This window comes from Malaclemys terrapin, chromosome 3 (assembly GCF_027887155.1).
Source record: "Malaclemys terrapin pileata isolate rMalTer1 chromosome 3, rMalTer1.hap1, whole genome shotgun sequence".
NCBI classification, from domain to species: Eukaryota; Metazoa; Chordata; order Testudines; family Emydidae; genus Malaclemys; species Malaclemys terrapin.
Window position 1 is genome coordinate 163,510,117 of NC_071507.1, and position 23,008 is coordinate 163,533,124.

Consider the following 23,008-nt stretch of genomic DNA (forward strand, 5'->3'; position numbering starts at 1 on the left):
CGTAGAGACTGTCCGGTTTGGCCAATGTACATGGCAGAGGGGCATTGCTGGCACATGATGGCATATATCACATTGGTAGATGTGCAGGTGAACAAGCCCCTGATGGTATGGCTGATGTGATTAGGTCCTATGATAATGTCACTTGAATAGATATGTGGACAGAGTTGGCATCGGGCTTTGTTACAAGGATAGGTTCCTGGGTCAGTGTTTTTGTTCAGTGATGTGTGGTTGCTGGTGAGTATTTGCTTTAGGTTGGGGGGTTGTCTGTAAGCGAGGACAGGTCTGTCTCCCAAGATCTGTGAGAGTGAGGAATCATCTTTCAGGATCGGTTGTAGATCTTTGATGATGCGCTGGAGAGGTTTTAGTTGGGGGCTGAAGGTGACAGCTAGTGGTGGTCTGTTATTTTCTTTGTTAGGCATGTCTTGTAGGAGGTGACTTCTGGATACTCGTCTGGCTCTGTCAATCTGTTTTTTCACTTCAGTAGGTGGGTATTGTCATTTTAAGAATGCTTGATAGAGATCTTGTAGGTGCTTGTCTCTGTCTGAGGGATTGGAGCAAATGCGGTTATATCTTAGAGCTTGGCTGTAGACAATGGATCATGTGGTGTGTCCTGGATGGAAGCTGGAGGCATGTAGGTAAGTGTAGCGGTCAGTAGGTTTCTGGTATAGGGTGGTATTTATGTGACCATCGCTTATTAGCACAATAGTGTCCAGGAAATGGACCGCTTGTGTGGATTGATCTAGGCTGAGGTTGATGGTGGGATGGAAATTATTGAAATCATGGTGGAATTCCTCAAGGGCTTCTTTTCCATGGGTCCAGATGATGAAGATGTCATCAATGTAGCGCAAGTAGAGTAGGGGCGTTAGGGGACGAGAGCTAAGGAAGCATTGTTCTAAGTCAGCCATAAAAACGTTGGCATACTGTGGGGCCATGCGGGTACCCATAGCAGTGCCGCTGACTTGAAGGTATATATTGTCCCCAAATGTGAAATAGTTGTGGGCGAGGACAAAGTCACAAAGTTCAACCACCAGGTTAGCTGTGACATTATCGGGGATACTGTTCCTGATAGCTTGTAGTCCATCTTTGTGTGGAATATTGGTGTAGAGGGCTTCTACGTCCATAGTGGCCAGGATGATGTTTTCTGGAAGATCACCGATGGATTGTAGTTTCCTCAGGAAGTCAGTGGTGTCTCGAAGATAGCTGGGAGTGCTGGTAGCGTAGGGCCTGAGGAGAGAGTCCACTTAACCAGACAAGCCTGATGTTAGGGTGCCAATGCCTGAGATGATGGGGCGACCAGGATTTCCAGGTTTATGGATCTTGGGTAGCAAATAGAATACCCCTGGTCGGGGTTCTAGGCATGTGTCTGTACAGATTTGTTCCTGTGCTTTGTCAGGGAGTTTTTTTAGCAGATGGTGTAGTTTCTTTAGGTAATCCTCAGTGGGATCAGAGGATAATGGCCTGTAGAATGTGGTGTCAGAGAGCTGCCTAGCAGCCTCTTGGTCATATTCCAATTTATTCATGATGACGACAGTGTCTGTTACAGTTGTCCCCCTGCTGCATTCCTTTTTCCCCTCTCCTTTCTGTTTGCCCTGTGTGGCCGCCCCTCCTGGCCATTGTGCTAACTAAAGTCACAGCCCTATTCATAGGAATGGCTTGTACAGACTAACTGGAGCCATTGCTCTGCTTAGGGAGGGGGCTTCTTGCTTCTTTGTTTGGTTCCTTTGTTCAGACCCAGGCTCGGTGTGGGGGGCGCTGCCCAGAAATGCAAGACCTGAAGTGGCCAACTAATTAAGCATATGAGTCATACCTGTGGCTCAGAACATGCCCAGGCATGCCTATGCTTACCTGCAGCCTTTCCCTGCCTTATCTCCTCCACTGTATCAAGAGAGCCAATCAAAAGTACTGGTGGGAAACTGCCTGAGTTTGCCTTTAAAGCTGGACATTTTCTGATCAGACCTCGGAGAAGGTCCTTGCTTTGCCACCTAGTCTGATCAGCTAGGGGTCTTTGGGAGGCCCTCTCCCCGCTCTCGTTTGTTTTTGAGCGTACCCCTGTCAAGGCTGTATCCCCACTTTGAACTTTAGGGTACAAATGTAGGGGCCTGCATGAAAACTTCTAAGCTTAACTACCAGCTTAGCTCTGGTTCCGCTGCCACCATCCCAAGGCTAATTTCCTTCCCTGGGTAGCCTTGAGAGACCTTCACCAATTCCCTGGTGAATACAGATCCAAACCCCTTGGATCTTAAAACAAGGAGAAATTAACCATCCCCCCTTCTTCCTCCCACCAACTCCTGGTGAATCAAGATCCAAACCCCTTGGATCTTAAACAAGGAAAAATCAATCAGGTTCTTAAAAAGAAGGCTTTTAATTAAAGAAAAGGGTAAAAATCATCTCTGTAAAATCAGTATGGAAATTAACCTTACAGGGTAATCAAACTTAAAGAGCTCAGAGGACTCCCCTCTAGTCTTAGGTTCAAAGTACAGCAAACAAAGATAAACACTCTAGTAAAAGGTACATTTACAAGTTGAGAAAACAAAGGAAAACTAACACGCCTTGCCTGGCTATTTACTTACAAGTTTGAAATAGGAGAGACTTGTTTAGAAAGATGTGGAGAACCTGGATTGATGTCTGGTCCCTCTCAGTTCCGAGAGCGAACACACTCCCAAACAAAGAACACAAACAAAAGCCTTCCCCCCCGCCCCCCAAGATTTGAAAGTATCTTGTCCCCTTATTGGTCCTTTAGGTCAGATGCCAGCCAGGTTACCTGAGCTTCTTAACCCTTTACAGGGAAAAGGATTTTGGAGTCTCTGGCCAGGAGGGATTTTATAGTACTGTACACAGGACAGCTGTTACCCTTCCCTTTATAGTTATGACAACCCCCGTTTTTAAACTCCCCTCCCACGAATAACAAATTTGTGCCTGGAGATCTCCTGATTATTGTAAGCAAATCGAGTCTTCTCTCCATCCTCCGATGCTACTGCCGTTCCTGTCTCTGTGCTTGCTGCTGTCCTGGGGATTGGTAAGAGCTCCCTCTTGCAAACTCCCCCTGTCCTAGCTGCTGGCCTGGTTTCCCCAGCAGACAGACCCAAGCTAACTCCTTGGTCTGTATCTGTAATCTGTTTCTTGCTCCGCAGTGCCTTTTCTGCTGGAAATAAGCCTGTGCCACTGCTAGTCTGTGCCTTCCTGGACTGTATCCTGGGCTGCCGGCTTGCAGGCACCCCACTGCTGCAGCCACCACTAGTTAACACCCCCCCCCCGGGGGGTGTACCCTGGGCACACACCACTCTGCCCTCCGGAACTGCTCCCCCTCCCTATCAGAGAAGCGGCATAGTGTAAGGTGCACCTATTAGAATCAGGTTCTTAGTCTAGATAAGTTGTAATTTCATTTTGCATAGCTGTGGTTAAGTTAGGTTTAAAGAATTGTTGCATTGTGTTCTGTTACTTGCTAATTTGTGTAGTCTTGGTTAAGTTAGATCATAGATAAGATTTTGCTGTGTTCTGCATAATTGTGGTTAAGTCTGTCTTCCCGCTGCCCTAACACCCGCCCCGAGCTTGCCCGTGTCTCCTCCCGAGCTCCCCAGTCACTCGTTGCAGTCTCTCTACTGTTTAAACTTGCAGCCTGTCTGCTCTCTGTGTCTCTCTCTTAATCCCTTCCCCCATGTGCTCACCCCGCTCCTACTGCTGCCAGACCTCAATTGTATTACTGAAGTCTAGCATAAAACCCCATTGGTTACCCTTTTTCTCTCTAACACCCCTCACATTTTACATTTACACCACTATGACACATTTTTACCTAGAGTTGTTGGTTCTTTAACACATTTTACCCATAACTGTTAGTTGGTTATATGCTGCTGTGACACACCCTTTACATAGAAATTGTTAGCTACCTGTTACATTTATACTTCAGTGTTAATTGGTTACCAACTGTATTGAACCCCACTGTATTGTACCCCACTATTGAACCCTCCTATCTTATTTACTAAAAGAAACCCCTCCCCAATTGTCTACCTTAACAAACCCTGTACCCCTGACTATTGAATTTTCCCTGTTTTTGCATTTTCTTAAAAGTTTATTTTGCACCCCACCAGTGCAGTAGTTGTCCCCGAAGATCCCCTACCTGCTGGCAGGGTCAGACAGCACCTCCTTTGTCAGCCTTTTTGATTATGATGTCAGAGTTGTTTCTGAGGCTGTAGATTTCTAAAAGCTTTTTCTAAAAGCTATCCTCTAGGAATTATTTTGGGAAAGTTCTATGTCTGTGCTATACAGGCGGTGAGACCAGGTTATCACCGGATCCCTTCTGGCTTTATAATCTCAGAACTAGGTACATCAATTCACATGCAAAATTCTCATTGAATTCAATAGGTGTCCTTGCCCTGTGGCTTGTGGTGCAGGCTGCAGCAGGGGCCGTACAACCCCTCTCGCAGCTTCCTAGGGCCCCCTCTCATGGCTCTGTGCACCTGTGTCTGTCATTGTCGTCCTCTCCCCTCCCCCCGCCCCGCTCGCCCAATGTGTCCTGATATTTCACTCTTGCGATCTGGTCACCCTACCTGGTATGCATGAAAGGAACTGGTCCGGGAATGCTTCTCGGTGACGGACACAGAAGGAAAACTCAGTGTACGTGACAGGAGCCGCCCAGTTCCAGAGAAAGGAAGCAGCCATGCACACAAGCAGCTGCTGCTCCTTGACCTGCTCAGCAGCCTGGATTCGTGACCGCAGGCGGACACACCAGATCTCCCGCACTTCGGCTTCTCGGCCTCCATGCTGTCTCCAGAACTCTCCGCCTGTGTAAGTGTGTGGGTGCATGAGTGAATGTGTGCGTGTCTGAATAAGCTCCATCTCTTTTCTATCTGACCCAACAGCGGCATCGTCATAAAACTAATACAAGTGTGACCCTGGGTTGGTTTTTAGGGGAACAGAGGTAACAACGCCCATTAGTTGAACCTCTGATTCAGGAGGAACAATGCAGATTCTGTCCCGACTGTGGAACTATGGACCAGCTCTTTGCTCTCTTGCAGATATTCAAGAGGTCATGGGAGATGGCTAATTTGGTCTACCTTTGTTTTGTAGACCTGGAGAAGGCATATGACTGCAATCCCCGAGATTTCTTGTGGGAAGTGCTGTGGTCCCACTATTCTCGGAGTGAGAGTTGTGTTTGTGTTCTTGGCATTAAGTCAAATTCGTTGAAGATGGGCATTGGACTCTGCTAAAGGTGTATCTTGTCCCCACTCCTATTCATGATTTTCCTGGACAGGATAGTAAGGCCCAGCTGAGCTGTGGAGTGCATCCGGTACAGGAACTCGGCGATGGCATCGCTGCTGCTGCTGTGTTTCTTGTTGCTTCAGACTGCAGTCTCTGACGTGCCCTCGAATGTTTCACTGCCAAGTGTGAAGCAGCTGAGATAAGAATCAGCACCTCCAAAGTAGAGATCATGGTCCTGTCCAAGAAGAAAGTGGATTGTTCTCTCCAGGTATGGGGGAGCAGCTGCCCTTAGTGGAAGCGTTAAAGTATCTAAGGGTCATGTTCACAAGTGATGGCAAGCGGGAGCATGAGATCAGCTGGCAGATTGGTGTGACGGCAGCAGTGATGGTGGTGAAGCGGGATCTCAGTTCTTGGACGAAGCTTTCGGTTTACAGGTCGATCTACATCCCCCTCCTCACCTATGCTCATGAACTTTAGGTAATGACTGAAAGGAAGCGATCGCGGGTACAAGCAGTGGAAATGAGGTTTCTCCTCAGGGTGGCTGGACTTACTTTCCAGGACAGGGTGAGGAGCTCAGCTATTTGGGAAGGCCTTGGAATAGAGCCGCTACTCCTCCGGATAGAGAGGAGACAGCTGAGGTAGTTCAGACACCTGATAAGGATGCCCCCTGGGAGGCTTCCTTTGGGACTCTACAGGGCATGTCCCACTGGGAGGAGGCCCTGAGGCTGACCCAGGACTCGCTGGAAGGATTATATCTCCATTCTGGCCTGGGAGCGCTGGGGAATTCCCCAGGAGGAGCTGGCACCTGTTGCAGAGGAAAGGGAGATCTGGTCCTCCCTACTCTCAAAGCTGCTGCTGTGACCCTCACCAGGAAAAGCAGCATAAAGGAAAAAAGAAGAAGAAAGAAGAATTTATAACTGGACCATGTTCTGAGCAGTGCCTTGAACATAGCCCTTGTCACAAGATACAGAAAGATTTCCTTAATGTAGACAGAAGGTCTCCTTGCTAAAGCCTGGAATATTGGCCCTTTCATTCTGGGATCTGAAGCAGCGTGACATCTTGTAAGGTTGCCGCATCCTCAAGCAGGTTTAACATAATCACCATTGCTGCTCTGTCTCCTAGGTCCTGGACCCCACCTCATCCTCCTTAAAATTTCAGGGAGAGTTGGAAGGTAAAATTAACCATTTCTGTTCCGGAGGAACCTCCTTTATGAAGCATTGCAACAGGCTGAAGTTTGCTGGCTGAGAGAATCAGCAAAGAATGGCTTACTTTTGAGATAAAATGTGTTACTTTTTAGTTGTAGCTGTGTACAGTGAGTATGAAATTATAGGGAGTCATGGGCACTCAGAAACTTGTTTTCCCTCGGGGTCAGGACCATGTGATGGTATCAGACTCACTGAGGGAGGCGATGACACTTCAGAGACTGCTCAGGGTCAGTGAAAGGCTTCAGAATGTGAGGTCAAAGCAATGGAGATGCATAAGGATTGCTCCAGATATAGATGTAGTCTCCTAATTCAATGGGTGAGGGGTTAGAGAGGGACCAGGCCCAAGGGGGTCACTGGCCTCCCTGCACAGCTTGTTCAAACCCTGCATTTATTTTAGGGATATTTCCAGTGTTTATAACCCTGGAGGGCAGCACAGCATCAACTGTCTTGCAAACCTGAATGACCACTGTGTCAAGTGTGGATATGCCAACCGCAAATTGATTACCAACAGCTCTGTAACAGTCTGGGGTTGCCAGCTTCTACAAGGCAATAGCAACATGCTTCTAGACAGAGCATTATTGGTTCCCTCAGCTGGGTGTTCTGCTGCTTGAGGGCCAGGGTAAGCTACTTGCACAACAAGAGAAATGTGGCTCTCCACAGGTGAAAGCTCTGGGCCCACTGCTGGTCAGCTGATGTTGCCATCACAACGTGGTTCCACCAGTATGTGCATGTGGTCCTGCTTAGTGGGCATCTGCCATGAGAAACAGCATCAGCTCGGTCTATGCCTCCATGGCCACGTGGTCCCATTCTGTTGTTACTGGGCCTCTGCTTGTACTTTCAAGCTACTGCCTCCATCTTCTCTGGGTCATATGCAGTCTTGGGAAACTCCTGCCACTGTTTCTGGGCAGTAGCTTCTGCAGGGGCATGAAAAAGAAACACTGCATCTATAAAAAGAACAGGAGTACTTGTGGCACCTTAGAGACTAACAAATTTATTAGAGCATAAGCTTTCGTGGACTACAGCCCACTTCTTCGGATGCATATAGAGTGGAATAAATATTGAGGAGATATATATATATACACACACACATACAGAGAGCATAAACAGGTGGGAGTTGTCTAATTGGCCTCTCAGAGTTGGTAAGACAACTCCCACCTGTTTATCCTCTCTGTATGTGTGTATATATATCTCCTCAATATTTATTCCACTCTATATGCATCTGAAGAAGTGGGCTGTAGTCCACAAAAGCTTATGCTCTAATAAATTTGTTAGTCTCTAAGGTGCCACAAGTACTCCTGTTCTTTTTGCGGATACAGACTAACACAGCTGCTGCTCTGAAAACTGCATCTATAAAAAGCAGCAACTGTCAGTCTGAGTTACTAGGGTAAGCAAGATCAATACCTTGAGTACGTAACAGCACACCACCACACCAGTGAGTCCTGCCAGGAAGTGAATTTCCCAGGCCTAGACAATTTCCTCCCACAGTCCCCATAATGAGCAGACAAGTTGCCCACCCTGCAAATGTGAGCAAACAGCGAAGTAGTGAGTTGTGGTACTATGAATCATGAGATACATACCCAAATGTATTGCTTCTCATGGCCAGATACAAGACTAGTGCAGAAACAAGGCATGAAGCAGTGTGCTGATGTCACCAATGTGGTCATGCTGTAGCGGGTTAGGCTACAGGGCATTAGCTAATCCATGATTGCTGAATCTATCCTTAGCCTGCAGTGAAGGATATATAGCCTGCAGCTATAGCCTAAACTAAACCGCACCCTCGGGGATGATGATGCAGCTGTTTGCCACTCCCTTCTTATTCTTATGTGTTCAACAGTACATGAAGGGAGCCATTCTAACTATCTGGGATGAAAGGAGAGTTTGTGTGTAGAGCTCACAATAACAGTCAAAAGGAAAAGTGGCTATGGGGAGTTACAGACATCATGGTACGACTTGGACTATTGTATCCAGAAGTATGCTCAACTGGGTGTGAAACCACTTCATGTCTATCAACAGGCAGATGGCTTTATTTCAAATGAGTCTAGCCTGATGCAAGTAGTAACAACTTTTTTGGGGCAGCTGAAACATTTTAAAATGTGATAAAGAATGTGAGGCAAATATCTGCTGAAGGAGGGACTTCAAGATACCACAACTTGTCTATGCTGTTTATGTTTGAAAGAAACCTGTGGTCAGTAGAATAGGTAACAAATTTTATTATTTGAGGCATTTCCTCAGGCTGGCAAGTCTGTGCCTGGAATTTAATTTCCGCAGGTAGGGAAGAGGAGACAGGGCAGAGAATTAGCTGAACATTTCAGAAACTCCAAAGAGGTTCCTTTAGAGTTTGGTTTAGAAAATGGATACCAGTTCATGGGGGAATAGAGAGAGGTTCTTTTACCCTTTTTATATGCCATAATTCACCCATCCCTGATAAGGCACCATATCTGACTTTATGAGATTATTAAACTATATCTGCCACCTTGGACTTTTTCTATAGTTCTTGGTTAATTGCAACAACAACAGATAGCATTCTTGCATCTTCAGCTAGCTGCCTAGTGTCCACACCAGCACCACAGGTAATGTTCTGTCGCCAAGTGATATTTGGCCATGGTGAAGCTGTTTAGAATGGAGCAGAGTGAAAATCCCAAATGGCTTCAATGAATGTTCATCCTCTTAGCATCCCTTTCCCAACTGTTTCTGTGCAGTTGATTCCACAGGTAGTCACTCTTTCTATTTGTTAGGCAGCAAACTTCCCCTTCATTAATTAAAGGAGATTTCGAGAATCTTCCTTTTGTGCCTTCCAAAGGCACTATGTGAGTTAAGTCGCTGACTCCTTTTTGTGCCTTTGCAGAATCTGCCCGCAAACCCCGTTTGGAGAATTCCTCTGCAGAAGCTCCCCATAGGAGTAAGGCTCTGTCATGCTAGGTACTGTTCAACTGCATGTCTATAATAAAAAGCAGTTCACGCACTGCAGAGCTTAGTCCAATTTAGGATAAGATGCAGCAAGTGAGTTTGACAAACAAACAGAAGGAACAAGGAGATGATGGGGTAACAGGGTAGGAAATGTGGTTCCATAGACTAGATATGTGCACAGCTAGATGGATTAGAGATTTAAACAAAAAAATCAGATATAAATTAACAAATACATTTTAGATTTTAAAAAAATCTCTATTGGACATGGACCTAGCCACTTAATGGCAATTTCCTGCAGGCATCATGATTGAAATGGGTCTTCAATAGGGATTTAAAGAAGGGTGTTCATGGGACTTTGTGGATAAGATGGGGAAAGGTCTACCATGTGTAATGAAGGGCATAGATGAACATTTATGGATTAATATTACAAGCCTAGTTTCCATTTCATTGAAAGATTCTTGCAAAGCATCTGGAAATGGCCTCTCCCATCGTCTTACAAGGATTTACCAATGCAGTTAAGGAGTTTCTTTAATTTTGCCTGCAGTTTCTGTGCTCCAAGAAATGCTGTAAGGGGCTGTTGCCTCCTCCTACCATCGCTAGGAGACAGGCTAGGGAGATCATCCAGTGTGAAAGGGGTCTGCTGGTGGAATCTCCCAGGAAACAGGTGGGAGAGCTACAGGAGGAGGTGGCTAAGCTGAGGAGCATCTGTGCACATAAGGAATTCATCAAGAGTATTCCTATGGAGATCTCCAAGGCTGAGGAAGCTATCCAGCTAGAGAGGATTGCTGTCACACCACGAGAGGGAGAAAGGTGCGGCTCTGTCATAGAGAGGACACTGGCTGCTGTTTACTTCTGGCAGCTGGCAGTGCTCTCCACCCCTGCTGCCAACCCACCAACTACAGTGATGAAGAGACGTTATGCTGCCCTGGCAACAAGGGATGAGGAATCACCCCCCAAAGATGGAAGTGGAGAAGCTCTGTATCCCCAAAGCTGGAAGGATTGTGGCCACCACTCCCCAGAGGAAACAGGGTGGTGGTAGTCGGTGACTCCCTTCTGAGAGGAATGGAAGCACCCATCTGTCCATCTTACATGGCATCCCAGGAGGTGGTGCTGCCTGCCACGGGCCCATGTCCAAGACATTACAGAGGGATTGTTGAGGATCATTCAGCCCTCTGACCACTACCCCATACTACTTATCCATGTGGGCACTAATGATACTGCAAGGTCTGACCCTGAGCAGATCAGAAGTGACTACGAGGCTCTGGGAGTAAGGGTGAAGGAGCTGGGGGCACAGGTGCTGTTCTCTTTGATTCTTCTGGTCAAGAGTAGGGGCCCAAACAGAGACAGATGCATCCTGAAGGTGAATGCATGGCTGTGCAGATGGTGTCACCAGGAGGACTTCAGTTTTCTTGATTGATGCTGTTCTGGGAAGAAGGACTGCTAAGCAGAGATGTGGTCCCCTTTGAGGAATGGGTAAAGCATCTCTGGATAGACACTGGCTAATTTAGTGAGGAGGGTTTTAAACTAGGTTTGATGAGGGCAGGTGACAAAAGCCCACATGTATGTCAGAAACATGGAGACCTGGGAGAAGGTTTAGAATCAGTGGGTGGGGTGAGGGGGAACCATGGGCTATTATAGCAGAGACAAGGAAGAGATAAGAGGGAACATAGAAGGGAAATCAAATCCGGATCTTAGATGTATGTATATTTATGCAAGATGTATGGGGAAAAAACAAGAAGAACTAGAAATACTAGTGAATAAACACAGCTATGAGATAGTTGGCATCACAGAGACTTGGTGGGATAATACACATGACTGGAATATTGGTATTGAAGGGTACAGTTTGCTCAGGAAGGACAGGCAGGGGGAAAGGGGATATGGTGTTGCCTTGTATATCAAAGATGTATACGCTTGGACTGAGGTTGAGATGGAAATAGGAGACAGAGTTGTTGAAAGTCTGTGGGTAAGAATAAAAACTAAAAAGACAAGGGTGGTGTTATGGTAGGGGTCTACTATAGACCACCTAAGCAGGAAGAAGAGGTAGATGAGGCGCTTTTTTAAAATTATTAACAAAATAATCCAAAGCACAGGACTTGGTGGTGATGGGGGACTTCAATTACCCAGACATTTGTTGGGAAAATAACACAGCAGGGCACAGATTATCCAACAAGTTTTCGGAATGCATTGGAGACAATTTTGTATTTCAGAAGGTGGAGAAAGCAACTAGGAGAGAGGTTGTTCTAGATTTGATTTGGACACATAGGGAGGAACTGGTTGAGAACTTGAAAGTGGAATGCAGCTTGAATAAAAGTGATCATGAAATGATAGAGTTCATAATTCTAAGGAATTGTAGGAGGGAAAACAGAATAAAGATAATGGATTTCAAGAAGGCAGACTTTAGCAAACTCAGGGAGTTGGTAGGGTAGATCCCATGGGAAGCAAATCTAAGGGGGAAACCAGTTTGAGAGAGTTGGCAGTTTTTCAAAGAGACATTATTAAGGGCACAAAAGCAAACTATCCCACTGTGTAGGAAAGATAGGAAGCAAGGTAAGAGACCACCCAGGCTTAACTCGAAGATCTTCAATGATCTGAAACTCAAAAAAGAGTCTTACACTTACAAAAAGTGGAAACTAGATCAAATTATGAAGGATGAATATAAACAAACAACACAAGTATGTAGGGACAAAATTAGAAAGGCCAAGGCACAAAATGAGATTGTTAGCTAGGGACAAAGAGGGTAACAAGAAAACATTCTGTAAATGCATTAGAAGCATGATGAACACCAAGAACAGGGTAGACCCAGTACTTAGTGTTGGGGAGGAATGGGGGGTGGAGAAAGACAATAACAGAAAATGTGGAAGTGGCAGAACTGCTAAATGACTTTTTTTTTTTTCCAGTTTTCACTAAAAAGGTTAGTAGCGATTGTACATCCAACACAGTGAATGCCAATGAAAATGGGGTACGATCAGAGGCTAAAATAGGGAAAGAACAAGTTAAAAATTACTTAGACACGTTATATGTCTTCAAGTCATCAGGGCCTGATGAAATACATCCTAGAGTACCCAAAGAGCTGAATGAGGAGATATTTGAGCCATTAGCGATTATCTTTGCAATCTCATGGAAGACTGGAGAGATTCCAGAGGACTGGAAGGGGGTGCAAATATAGTGCCAATCTCTATAAACTGGAATAAAGACAACAAAGGGAAATTACAGACCAATTAGTTGAACTTCAGTACCTGGAAAGATAATGGAGCAAATAATCAATCAATCAATTTGCAAATACCTAGAAGATAATAAGGTGACAAGTAACAGTCAATATAGTTTGTCAAGAACAAATCATGTCAAACCAACCTAATAGCTTGCTTTGACAGGGTAACAAGCCTTGTGGATTGGGGAAAGTTAGATGGTGGAATATCTTGACTTTAGTAAGGCTTTTAATATTGTCTCGCATGACCATCTCATAAACAAATTAGGAAGATACAGCCTCGATGGAGCTACTATAAGGTGGGTACATAACTGCTTGGCAAACTGTTCAGTTATCAGTGTTTGTGGGGTCCTGCAGGGATTATTCCTGGGTCCAGTTCTGTTCAATATCTTCATCAGTGATTTAGATAATGGCTTAGAGAGTACACTTATAAAGTTTGCAGATGGTACCAAGTTGAGAAGGATTGCAAGTGCTTTGGAGGATATGAGCACAAGCCAAATATGAGTTAATAGTGTAACACTTTTGCAAAAAAAGCAAACATAATTCTGGGATGTATTAGCAGGAGTGTTGTAAGCAAGAAACATGAAGTAATTCTTCTACTCTACTCTGCACTGAGGCCTCAGCTGTCCATTTCTGGGCCCCACATTTCAGGAAAGATATAGTCAAATTGGAGAAAGTCCAGAGAAGAGCAACAAAAATTATTAAAGGTCTAGAAAACATGACCTATGAGCAAAGATTGAAAAAAATTGGGTTTTAGTTTGGAGAAGAGAAGACTGATGGGGGACATAACAGTTTTCAAATACCTAAAAGGTAGTGAAAAATTGTTCTCTTTAACCTCTGAGGACAGGACAAGAAGCAATGGGTTTAAATTGTAGCAAGGGAGGGTTAGGTTGGACATTAGGAAAAAAATCCTAACTGTCAGGGTAGTTAAGCACCAGAACAAATTGCCTAGGGAAGTTGTGAGATCTCCGTCATTGGAGGTTTTTAAGAACTGTCAGGAATGGTCAAGTTATTATGTAGTCCTGCCTTGAGTGCAGGGAACTGCCCTAGATGACCTATTGAGGTCCCCTGCAGTCCTATACTTCTATGATTCTATATGAAGATCTCACACAGTGAGGCAATATTGAGGCAGAGATGAGTTAGGCTGGTTGTATATCAATGCATTTTTCCTTTCATTGCTTTTCCTCTAGTATTGAATTATGATTCTTTTGGAAGTTTACACTATCCTTTGGTGAGGAGGGAAATGAGGCTATGGTATTTACATACCAACTGCAAACCAATGTGCACCGAGTGACTAAGAAACACTCAGTTGAGTATCATACACCAGCTAGTCAGGATCACACGACAAGTATATTACATCTGGACTGAATCATACATTTTATGAAGACATCACCTATTTTCCTGTGTCCCAGAAAAGAGCTCAGGCACAAGCAGTATCCTCAGTATTTCTCTCTTCGTTAGAAGAAAAAATTCAGGGAGCTTCTAGAATGGTTTAACCCTCAGATAGATCCTGATTCAGCCTTCTCAAAGACTTCACCAAACACCTGGTGTATTCAAATCCAGGGTTGGTTTGAGTCCACTGCTAATGTGAAGAGCAGGTGTAACCCATGTACCTAACAGGGAGATATCGTAGAATATCAGGGTTGGAAAGGACCTCAGGAGGTCATCTAGTCCAACCCCCTGCTCAAAGCAGGATCAATCCCCAGTTCCCTAAATGGCCCCCTCAAGGATTGAGCTCACAACCCTGGGTTTAGCAGGCCAATGCTCACGCCACTGAGCTATCCCTCCCCCATCTCTTTAAGAGATCTGTGGGGATAATATCTATGTGGGTGGGGAAGAATGAGTTGTGCCTGGTTCATTGTTGTGAGGTAGATGCACAATTAACACGACACATCCAGAAGTTTCTGGAATTGGGTGTGTAGTTTGGGGTATGCTCAATAGATTCCCTGCTGCTGAACTCAAATTCCATGAGGGCAAGTAGTCAGGGCAGCTGCTTTGCAAAAGGCCATGTGCCCTGTGTGGGTTGGCAGAAGCTAAGCCCAGGAGTAAAAAGCAGGCTGTTTTCCCTAACGCTGAGCATTTTACAGCAAGGTTTTTTAAAATCTACATACTTAACTGAGTGGTTGGTTAGCTGACTAGCTAACTGAGTGATTTCAGCAGAGAAGGAAGAAGAGTCTGCATGGATTCAAACTGAAGATTTCTGCAAGCAAGTGGAGGGAAGATGTTGCTTTTGACTCAGCAGATAATAGATTTGGTGATCTTCTTAGCATATGTGCAATGCTCAGGTAGCACATGACCAGGATTCATCACCAAATTTGGTCCCGTGTGACGGTTGGAACCCCCATCTGGGATGCCACCTAATGTGCTGGGAGCCCACTGCATCTTCCTGTTCCACCAGCCTGGGCTTCCTCACACTGTCCTTGCTGTGCCAGGCCCTCAAGCCTTCTCTAGCACACACATGGGTAAGACCACACCCAGCTGCAGACACAGACTGAAATCATCTCTGTGTGGGAAGATTCAGCTCAAGGATTTATCCAACACTCATGTGCACACCTTCTTTTGGGTGTAAACCTGAAATAATATTGCCTTGCGCTGTATAGACAGATCTGCACAATGCAAACTCATAAAAATCACCCCCTTCCTCAAGGTGGAGAGAAATATACAATGCTTTTTGCCTCCCCCTCACCCCACCAGATATGAATTGCACAAACTGGGTTTTGAAATGAACAAGAAATAAGTTTAACTACAAAAGGTAAATTTTAAGTGATTATAAGGGGCAGCAAACAGAACAAAGCAGATTACTGAGCAAATAAAACAAAACACACAAACTAAGCTTAATATACTCAAGAAACAGGTTACAAAATGTAATTTCTCACTCTGTGTTGTTTTAGGCAAGTTGCATAGTTTCTGTAGCTTAGAGTTCCAGTTATTTCTCTTTACATACTGGACCCCTGTCTCAGCCTGGACTCGACCCTGCCTTTCCCTCCAGGTGTTTTTAGCAGTCTTCCTTCCTGGGCAGGCAGTGAAGGAGAGTCCTGAATGACAGCCTTAAATAGAATTTACCTAAGGCAGGAAGCCTTTGTTTCCAGTGGAAAAGTAACAGCAGTGTCCAAGTGGTATTTTGTACCAGGTGACCTTATCACATGACCTTGCAGTGTCAGGGCAACTCATCAAATTTCTTTTGGCCCAATCCTCTAATTTGTCTAGGTCCCTCTGTATCCTATCCCTACCCTCCAGTGCATCTACCATTCCTCCCAGTTTAGTGTCATCTGCAAACTTGCTGAGGGTGCAGTCCATGCCATCATCCAAATCATTAATATTGAACAAAACTGGCCCCAGGACCGACCCTTGGGGCACTCCGCTTGATACCAGCTGCCAACTAGACATAGAGCCATTGATCACTACCCGTTGAGCCCGATGATCTAGCCAGCTTTCTATCCACCTTATAGTCCATTCATCCAGCCCATACTTCTTTAACTTGCCGGCAAGAATGAGACAAGGTTTATTTTAGGTCCACAGGAAGGAACTCCTGGGAAGATGGGGGGAGCCACATCTTTGGAGACTCATTGTCTTTTCCTAATGGCCCATTAAGGCTGATTGCTTACTGTCTGGTGGGCGTTTCCCAATCACATAAAGAACAGGAGTACTTGTGGCACCTTAGAGACTAACAAATTTATTTGAGCATAAACTTTCGTCTGCTACAGCCCATTTCATCAGATGCATAGAATGGAACATATAGTAAGAAGGTTCTCCTGTTCTTTTTGCGGATACAGACTAACAAGGCTGCTACTCTGAAACCTGTCATTATCCCAAGCACATACTCACACATTTGTAATTGTTACATAGACAATACAGAAATGATATATGCATACAAATTGAATAAACACATTCAGTAAATCATAACCTTTTCAATAATACCTCACATGATCTACCTTGCATAAAACATATCTTAGTTATGCCATATTCATATCATAACAATACTTCTATGAAGAATATGAGGTGTAACGTCACATGCTGGTTGGCTCATTAGCTTCCCCAGCTTGGGCCAGATACTGACGAGACGTGCGATGTGAACGCTGCTGACCAAAGACTCTAACTGAGACTCAGGTGAACTCAACCTAAGCTTTTGGAAACTCTGAGTGGCTTCTCACAGTGTTTCTGTGGGGACTGACCTGTTCAGATTTAATTTGTTTTCTTTTTTTATGTTTAGGTATAACTGTGAAGATAATGTATGTGGCTTATAAAGTAGCCATGTTATGTTGTATAATTGTTTTTATTATTAATGTTGCTTTATAATAAGATTTTTATAAAGTTGGTACTTAAGACTTAAATTAATTCCTTTTGTTGTTTTGGACTTGATTGTGGGGAGGTTGACGCTGTGCAATCCTTACTGAAAATCCTCAGTGACTGAATTCTGGATCTACAGGTGCTTTTCTATGCAAGTTGGATTCTTTGAGGCACTGGAGAAGGACAATGAAGTAAACTCTAGCCCACCCAAAGATTACAAATTGGCACCTGAACAGACAAGGGCTTGAAGATTGCTCAGAATTCACCTCTGATTTCTTTTTGAGGAGGATTGCAGCAGTTAGTTATAAAATAATTTAGTCAAGTATCAGGGGGTAGCCGTGTTAGTCTGTATCTACAAAAACAACAAAGAATCTGGTGGCACCTTAAAGACTAACAGATTTATTTGGGCATAAGCTTTTGTGAGTAAAAACCTCACTTCTTCGGATGCATCCGAAGAAGTGAGGTTTTTACTCACGAAAGCTTATGCCCAAATAAAAATAATTTAGTGTTATTGAATATTGTTATTGAATGTGTACACTGTATAAATATTGTTCGATCCCTATAGGACCATTTTGGTCACTGAGGTATCCCCTGTGGATAGTACAGCAGAAGTTGAGAGGGCTGTTAGAACTTTCGGTCATGTGATTAATATGAAGAGGGTGAAAGGAGAACAAAAAGATATGATTCTTTGTGAAGCTGAAAACCCATAGGGAGGAACTGTTTGTTGCAGAAGCCAAGGCAGAAATGGGATGTGACTCCTACTCATTCTGAGGTTTTGCCGTTTATGTCCATTGGTTCTGTACCCAGAGTGCAGTGATCAGGGATATTCTGACAGAGGCATAAAGATTGATACACGGGCTCTGGTTACACAGGCACAATAACAAGTTAATGTGTTATTCTGACAACAGAAGGGCTGTAGAACAAACCTAGCAGTAACAGTGAACTGGAGCAGGCAATTCCTTCTAGCCCTCTGGAATGAATTCACTATGCAACCAGGCCCTCTTGTGGTAGAATGTAAAAGAGCAGACAAAGATGGGGATAGAGGACATACATCATCACCTCTATACAGCATAAAACGAAGGGCATTAATAAGTAATTGCTGCTGAAATAAATGGCAAACACAGTGTCCATTTGCTGACACCTAGTACAGGCCAGAGTTGTGTACAAAAGTGTATAAGAATGGCCATACTGGGTCAGACCAATTGTCCATCTAGCCTGGTATCCTGTCTTCCAACAGTGGCCAATGCCAGATGCTTCAAAGGGAGTGAATAGAACAGGGCAATCATCAAGTGATCCATCCCCACTCATCCAGTCCCAGCATCTGGCAGTCAGAGGCTTAGGAGCACTCAGAGTATGGGGTTGAATCCCTGATCATCCTGGCTAATAGTCATTGATGAACCTATCCTCCATGAACTTATCTAATTATTTTTTTGAATCCAGTTATAGTTTTGGCCTTTACATCATCCCCTGACAACGAATTCCACAGGTTGACTGTGCATTGTGTGAAGAAGTAATTCTTTGTTTGTTTTAAACCTGCTGCCTATTATTTTCCTTAGGTAACCCCTGGGTCTGATGTTATGTGCAGGAGTAAATAACACTTCCCTATTCACTTTCTCCACACCATTCAAGATATTTTAGATCTCTGTCATATCCCCTCTTAGTTGTCTCTTTTCCAAGTTGAACAGTCCCAGTCTTTTTAATTTCTCCTTGTGTGGAAGTTGTTCCATACCCCTAATCGTTTTTGTTGCCCTTCTCTGTACTTCTTCCATTTCTAATATAGTGCTTTGGAGATGGGGTGACCAGAACTGCTTGCAGTATTCAAGGTGTGGGCATACCATGGATTTATAGAGTGACATTACGATGTTTACTGTATTATTATCGATCCTTTCCCCCTTTCCTAAGGGTTCCTAACATTGTTAGCTTTTTTGACTGCACATTGATTAGATGTTTTCAGAGAACTGTGCACAATGACTCCAACAACACTTTCTTGAGTGGTAATAGCTAATTTTAGACTCCATCACTTTGTATGTATAGATGCGATTATGTTTTCCAATATGCATTACTTTATACATATTGTTAAGTGCAGTCACAGAACATCAAATTTCACTATCTTTAAACAAATATTTTCATCTCTGCATATACAGAATTTGTTTTGTTTTGGTTTTGGTTTTTTCCCCTATTTTTGAAGCTCAACTTTAACCTCTCTAAAGATCTATTTTGGATAGCAGGATATAGAAAAGGTTTTGATGAACAGAGCTGTCATCTGTTATTTGCAAGGTAACAATTTGAAATGCCCTCAAAACAGATTCTAGTAGTACTGATGACCAGAATATTAAGTCACTTGACAGGGCACTGAACAAAATAATATATTCTCCCTTTGTTTCACCACTGCTGTACACGTACAGCAGAGAATTTGTAAACCAGATCTATCATTTTTTTCCAATATGAGACTAAAGTCTTCATGCAAACTAAGAGGGAGATTAAAAGAAAGCACATGCTATATAATGGATTGTGATATTTCTAATCTTCATTGCACCAATGACCTTGGGAGACAAACGTTTCGGAACAAAATAAGAGCTGTTATAACAGAAATGGTGAGAGTGCAGATCTGTGTATTTTGATATCCAGGAAATCTAAGACACGTAGTTTTATGTCAGAAAGTGTTATAATTAGAGGTGAGCAAACATATTTAAACAAGGTGAGGCGGGAGGTGGAAATTCAGCCTACATCTCAAATTAACCTTTCTGTAAATTCATCCGGCAATTGCTTTCAGCACAAGACATCCTGTAGCTCTTGGGCAGCTGGAAATGTCTGATAATTATTTAGATGGTGTCATCAGTGCATTCTGTGCTTCACAAGTAAAATGTGCTAAGCAAAGCATAAAATGACTGCACTGGTGAGTACAATATCAGGCAGAGATTGTAAACTCTTTGGGCCAAGGAATGTCTCTTTTTGGTCTGTGTTTGTACAGCACCTGGCACAATGGGTCCTGGTCCATGACTAGGGCTCCTAGGCTCTACAATAATACAAATAAATAATATCTAATTATTAATAATAACACAAACAAAAGGGGAGCGATCGGTGCTCTAACATCTCACAAGATAGGGCTCTGACTGGTGTGTGGGTGTAGGGCTGGAATGTTCCCTGGAACAGACGGATTGTCAGATTTTTGAGGCATGGAGAACTTGGCATAATTAGGAGGATGTTCCAAGCCTCTGGAGAAAAGCAGAACAGAGGAAGTGAGTTACGGGGACAAAGGAAGCAAACAGGAGAGAAGTTTAGATAGCATGTAAGGCAGTAGAGGAAGAGATGAGAGCACAGTTTGATGAAGAGCTTTAAAAATGAGCAGAGGAAGCTTAAACTTTCTGAGAAAGTAGCCAGTGAGGAGAAAGAGAACTGGCTTGGCAGGAAAGGAAGGTTGCCTTGGCAATAGTGTTCTGAAGAGAAGAGAGACAAGAAGGGAGATTACAGAACATGTACTAAATGGTTCTCATTTTCAGCAAATCTAGGGAGAGGTTCTTCATGACTTCTAATATGATACTTGAACTGTACTCTAATCAGCTGTATTTAGAATCCAACTCCAACTTGGGTGCTTAATGCAGATCCTAATGCTTGATAACCCTTCCTGTGTCATTCCCATCAATTGCACCATTAGCACAATAAGTACAGTTTCCTTTAGAGTAGCAGCAAGAAATGGAACTCCCTGACTTTCAGTCCTCCTACGGTTCACATGCCTTATTATTTCAAACAGGCATATTAAGCATCCTAGTGGATCTTCCTTCACAGATAACAGGTCTCTGAATTGATTGATTTATCCAGATCAGCAGTGTAGGAATACTCTCTCATTCTTGTGGCCTGAAACTTGGTAAGGATTCCATAGCATATACCAACATTACAACTCTCTGAATGGGACTTTCGGGTTCTTAATCACTGAAGAGCAGCTGGCAGTCTCTTTCAGTCTAAAATATTTTTTGTCTTCTAACTCTTCTTGTAGTTTTTGGTGGTTCACTCAGAACTCATCTACACGGGGAAATTAACTGCCATAGCTATAGCAGAATAAGCTATCCTAGTGTGGACACTATATTCCAGAACAAAGTAACTTTTAGCTTTTTTGCTATAGCTCTGCACCACCTCCTATCTCGGCCATTCTGTGCTAGAAAGTGACTTCGCTCCTCTGAGGTTTCCCTCCCATTTTTTCCCAATGCTTTACACGTTACGACTAATTTTAACATTAACACGTTTATCCAAAGTGTAGCATAATAAAAGGGGGGGGGAAATCACTCATTTCAGAGATTTTAACCTGAAATAACTAAGCACTAGATCAATAACTATGAGATATCTCATCTTCCCTTCCTCCCTACCATGGGATTCTGTAAATTACCAAAAAAAGAAGAACAGGAGGACTTGTGGCACCTTAGAGACTAACAAATTTATTAGAGCATAAGCTTTCGTGGACTACAGCCCACTTCTTCGGATGCATATAGAATGGAACATATATTGAGGAGATATATATACACACATACAGAGAGCATAAACAGGTGGGAGTTGTCTTACCAACTCTGAGAGGCCAATTAATTAAGAGAAAAAAAAAAAAAAAAAAAAAACTTTTGAAGTGATAATCAAGCTAGCAGAGTACAGACAGTGTGATAAGAAGTGTGAGAGTACTTACAAGGGGAGATAGAGTCAACGTTTGTAATGACTCAGCCATTCCCAGTCCTTATTCAAACCGGAGTTGATTGTGTCTAGTTTGCATATCAATTCTAGCTCTGCAGTCTCTCTTTGGAGTCTGTTTTTGAAGTTTTTCTGTTGTAATATAGCCACCCGCAGGTCTGTCACTGAATGACCAGACAGGTTAAAGTTAAAGATATAACCGCATTTGCTCCAATCCCTCGGATAGAGACAAGCACCTACAAGATCTCTATCAAGCATTCTTAAAACTACAATACCCACCTGCTGAAGTGAAAAAACAGATTGACAGAGCCAGACGAGTACCCAGAAGTCACCTCCTACAAGACAGGCCCAACAAAGAAAACAACAGAACACCACTAGCTGTCACCTTCAGCCCCCAACTAAAACCTCTCCAGCGCATCATCAGAGATCTACAACCTATCCTGAAAGATGATCCTTTACTCTCACAGATCTTGGGAGACAGACCTGTCCTTGCTTACAGACAACCCCCCAACCTAAAGCAAATACTCACCAGCAACCACACATCACTGAACAAAACCACTAACCCAGGAACCTATCCTTGTAACAAACCCCGATGCCAACTCTGTCCACATATCTATTCAAGTGACATCATCATAGGACCTAATCACATCAGCCATACCATCAGGGGCTCGTTCACCTGCACATCTACCAATGTGATATATGCCATCATGTGCCAGCAATGCCCCTCTGCCATGTACATTGGCCAAACCGGACAGTCTCTACGCAAAAGAATTAATGGACACAAATCTGACATCAGGAATCAAAATACTCAAAAACCAGTGGGAGAACACTTTAACCTGTCTGGTCATTCAGTGACAGACCTGCGGGTGGCTATATTACAACAGAAAAACTTCAAAAACAGACTCCAAAGAGAGACTGCAGAGCTAGAATTGATATGCAAACTAGACACAATCAACTCCGGTTTGAATAAGGACTGGGAATGGCTGAGCCATTACAAACGTTGACTCTATCTCCCCTTGTAAGTACTCTCACACTTCTTATCACACTGTCTGTACTCGGCTAGCTTGATTATCACTTCAAAAGTTTTTTTTTTTTTTTTCTCTTAATTAATTGGCCTCTCAGAGTTGGTAAGACAACTCCCACCTGTTTATGCTCTCTGTATGTGTGTATATATATCTCCTCATTATATGTTCCATTCTATATGCATCCGAAGAAGTGGGCTGTAGTCCACGAAAGCTTATGCTCTAATAAATTTGTTAGTCTCTAAGGTGCCACAAGTCCTCCTGTTCTTCTTTTTACGGATACAGACTAACACGGCTGTTACTCTGAAACTTGTAAATTACCAAATATCAATTTCAGGTTTGCATTTTCCACACTAGGTGGTGCTATCAATTCCTACATTTGCTAAAATGGTTTAACCATAAAGCTGTTCCTTACAGAAATAGAAATAATATTCTTATTAATGACAATGGATTTAATCTGATTTCATCAGACTATCTATTAAAAATCAACTCACTAGTAAATTGAGGGCAAAGTC

General features: G+C 43.5%; 1 protein-coding gene across 1 annotated transcript in view; it reads left to right on the plus strand.

Moving 5' to 3' along the window:
* Positions 1-22,742, plus strand: part of KLHL31 (kelch like family member 31) — a 265,997-nt gene extending 243,255 nt beyond the window's left edge. Inside the window, exon 4 of the mRNA XM_054024418.1 lies at positions 22,555-22,742. The gene's annotated coding sequence lies outside the window, so the exon portion shown is untranslated. The remainder of the gene's footprint in view (positions 1-22,554) is intronic.
* The last annotated feature ends 266 nt before the right edge of the window (positions 22,743-23,008 follow it).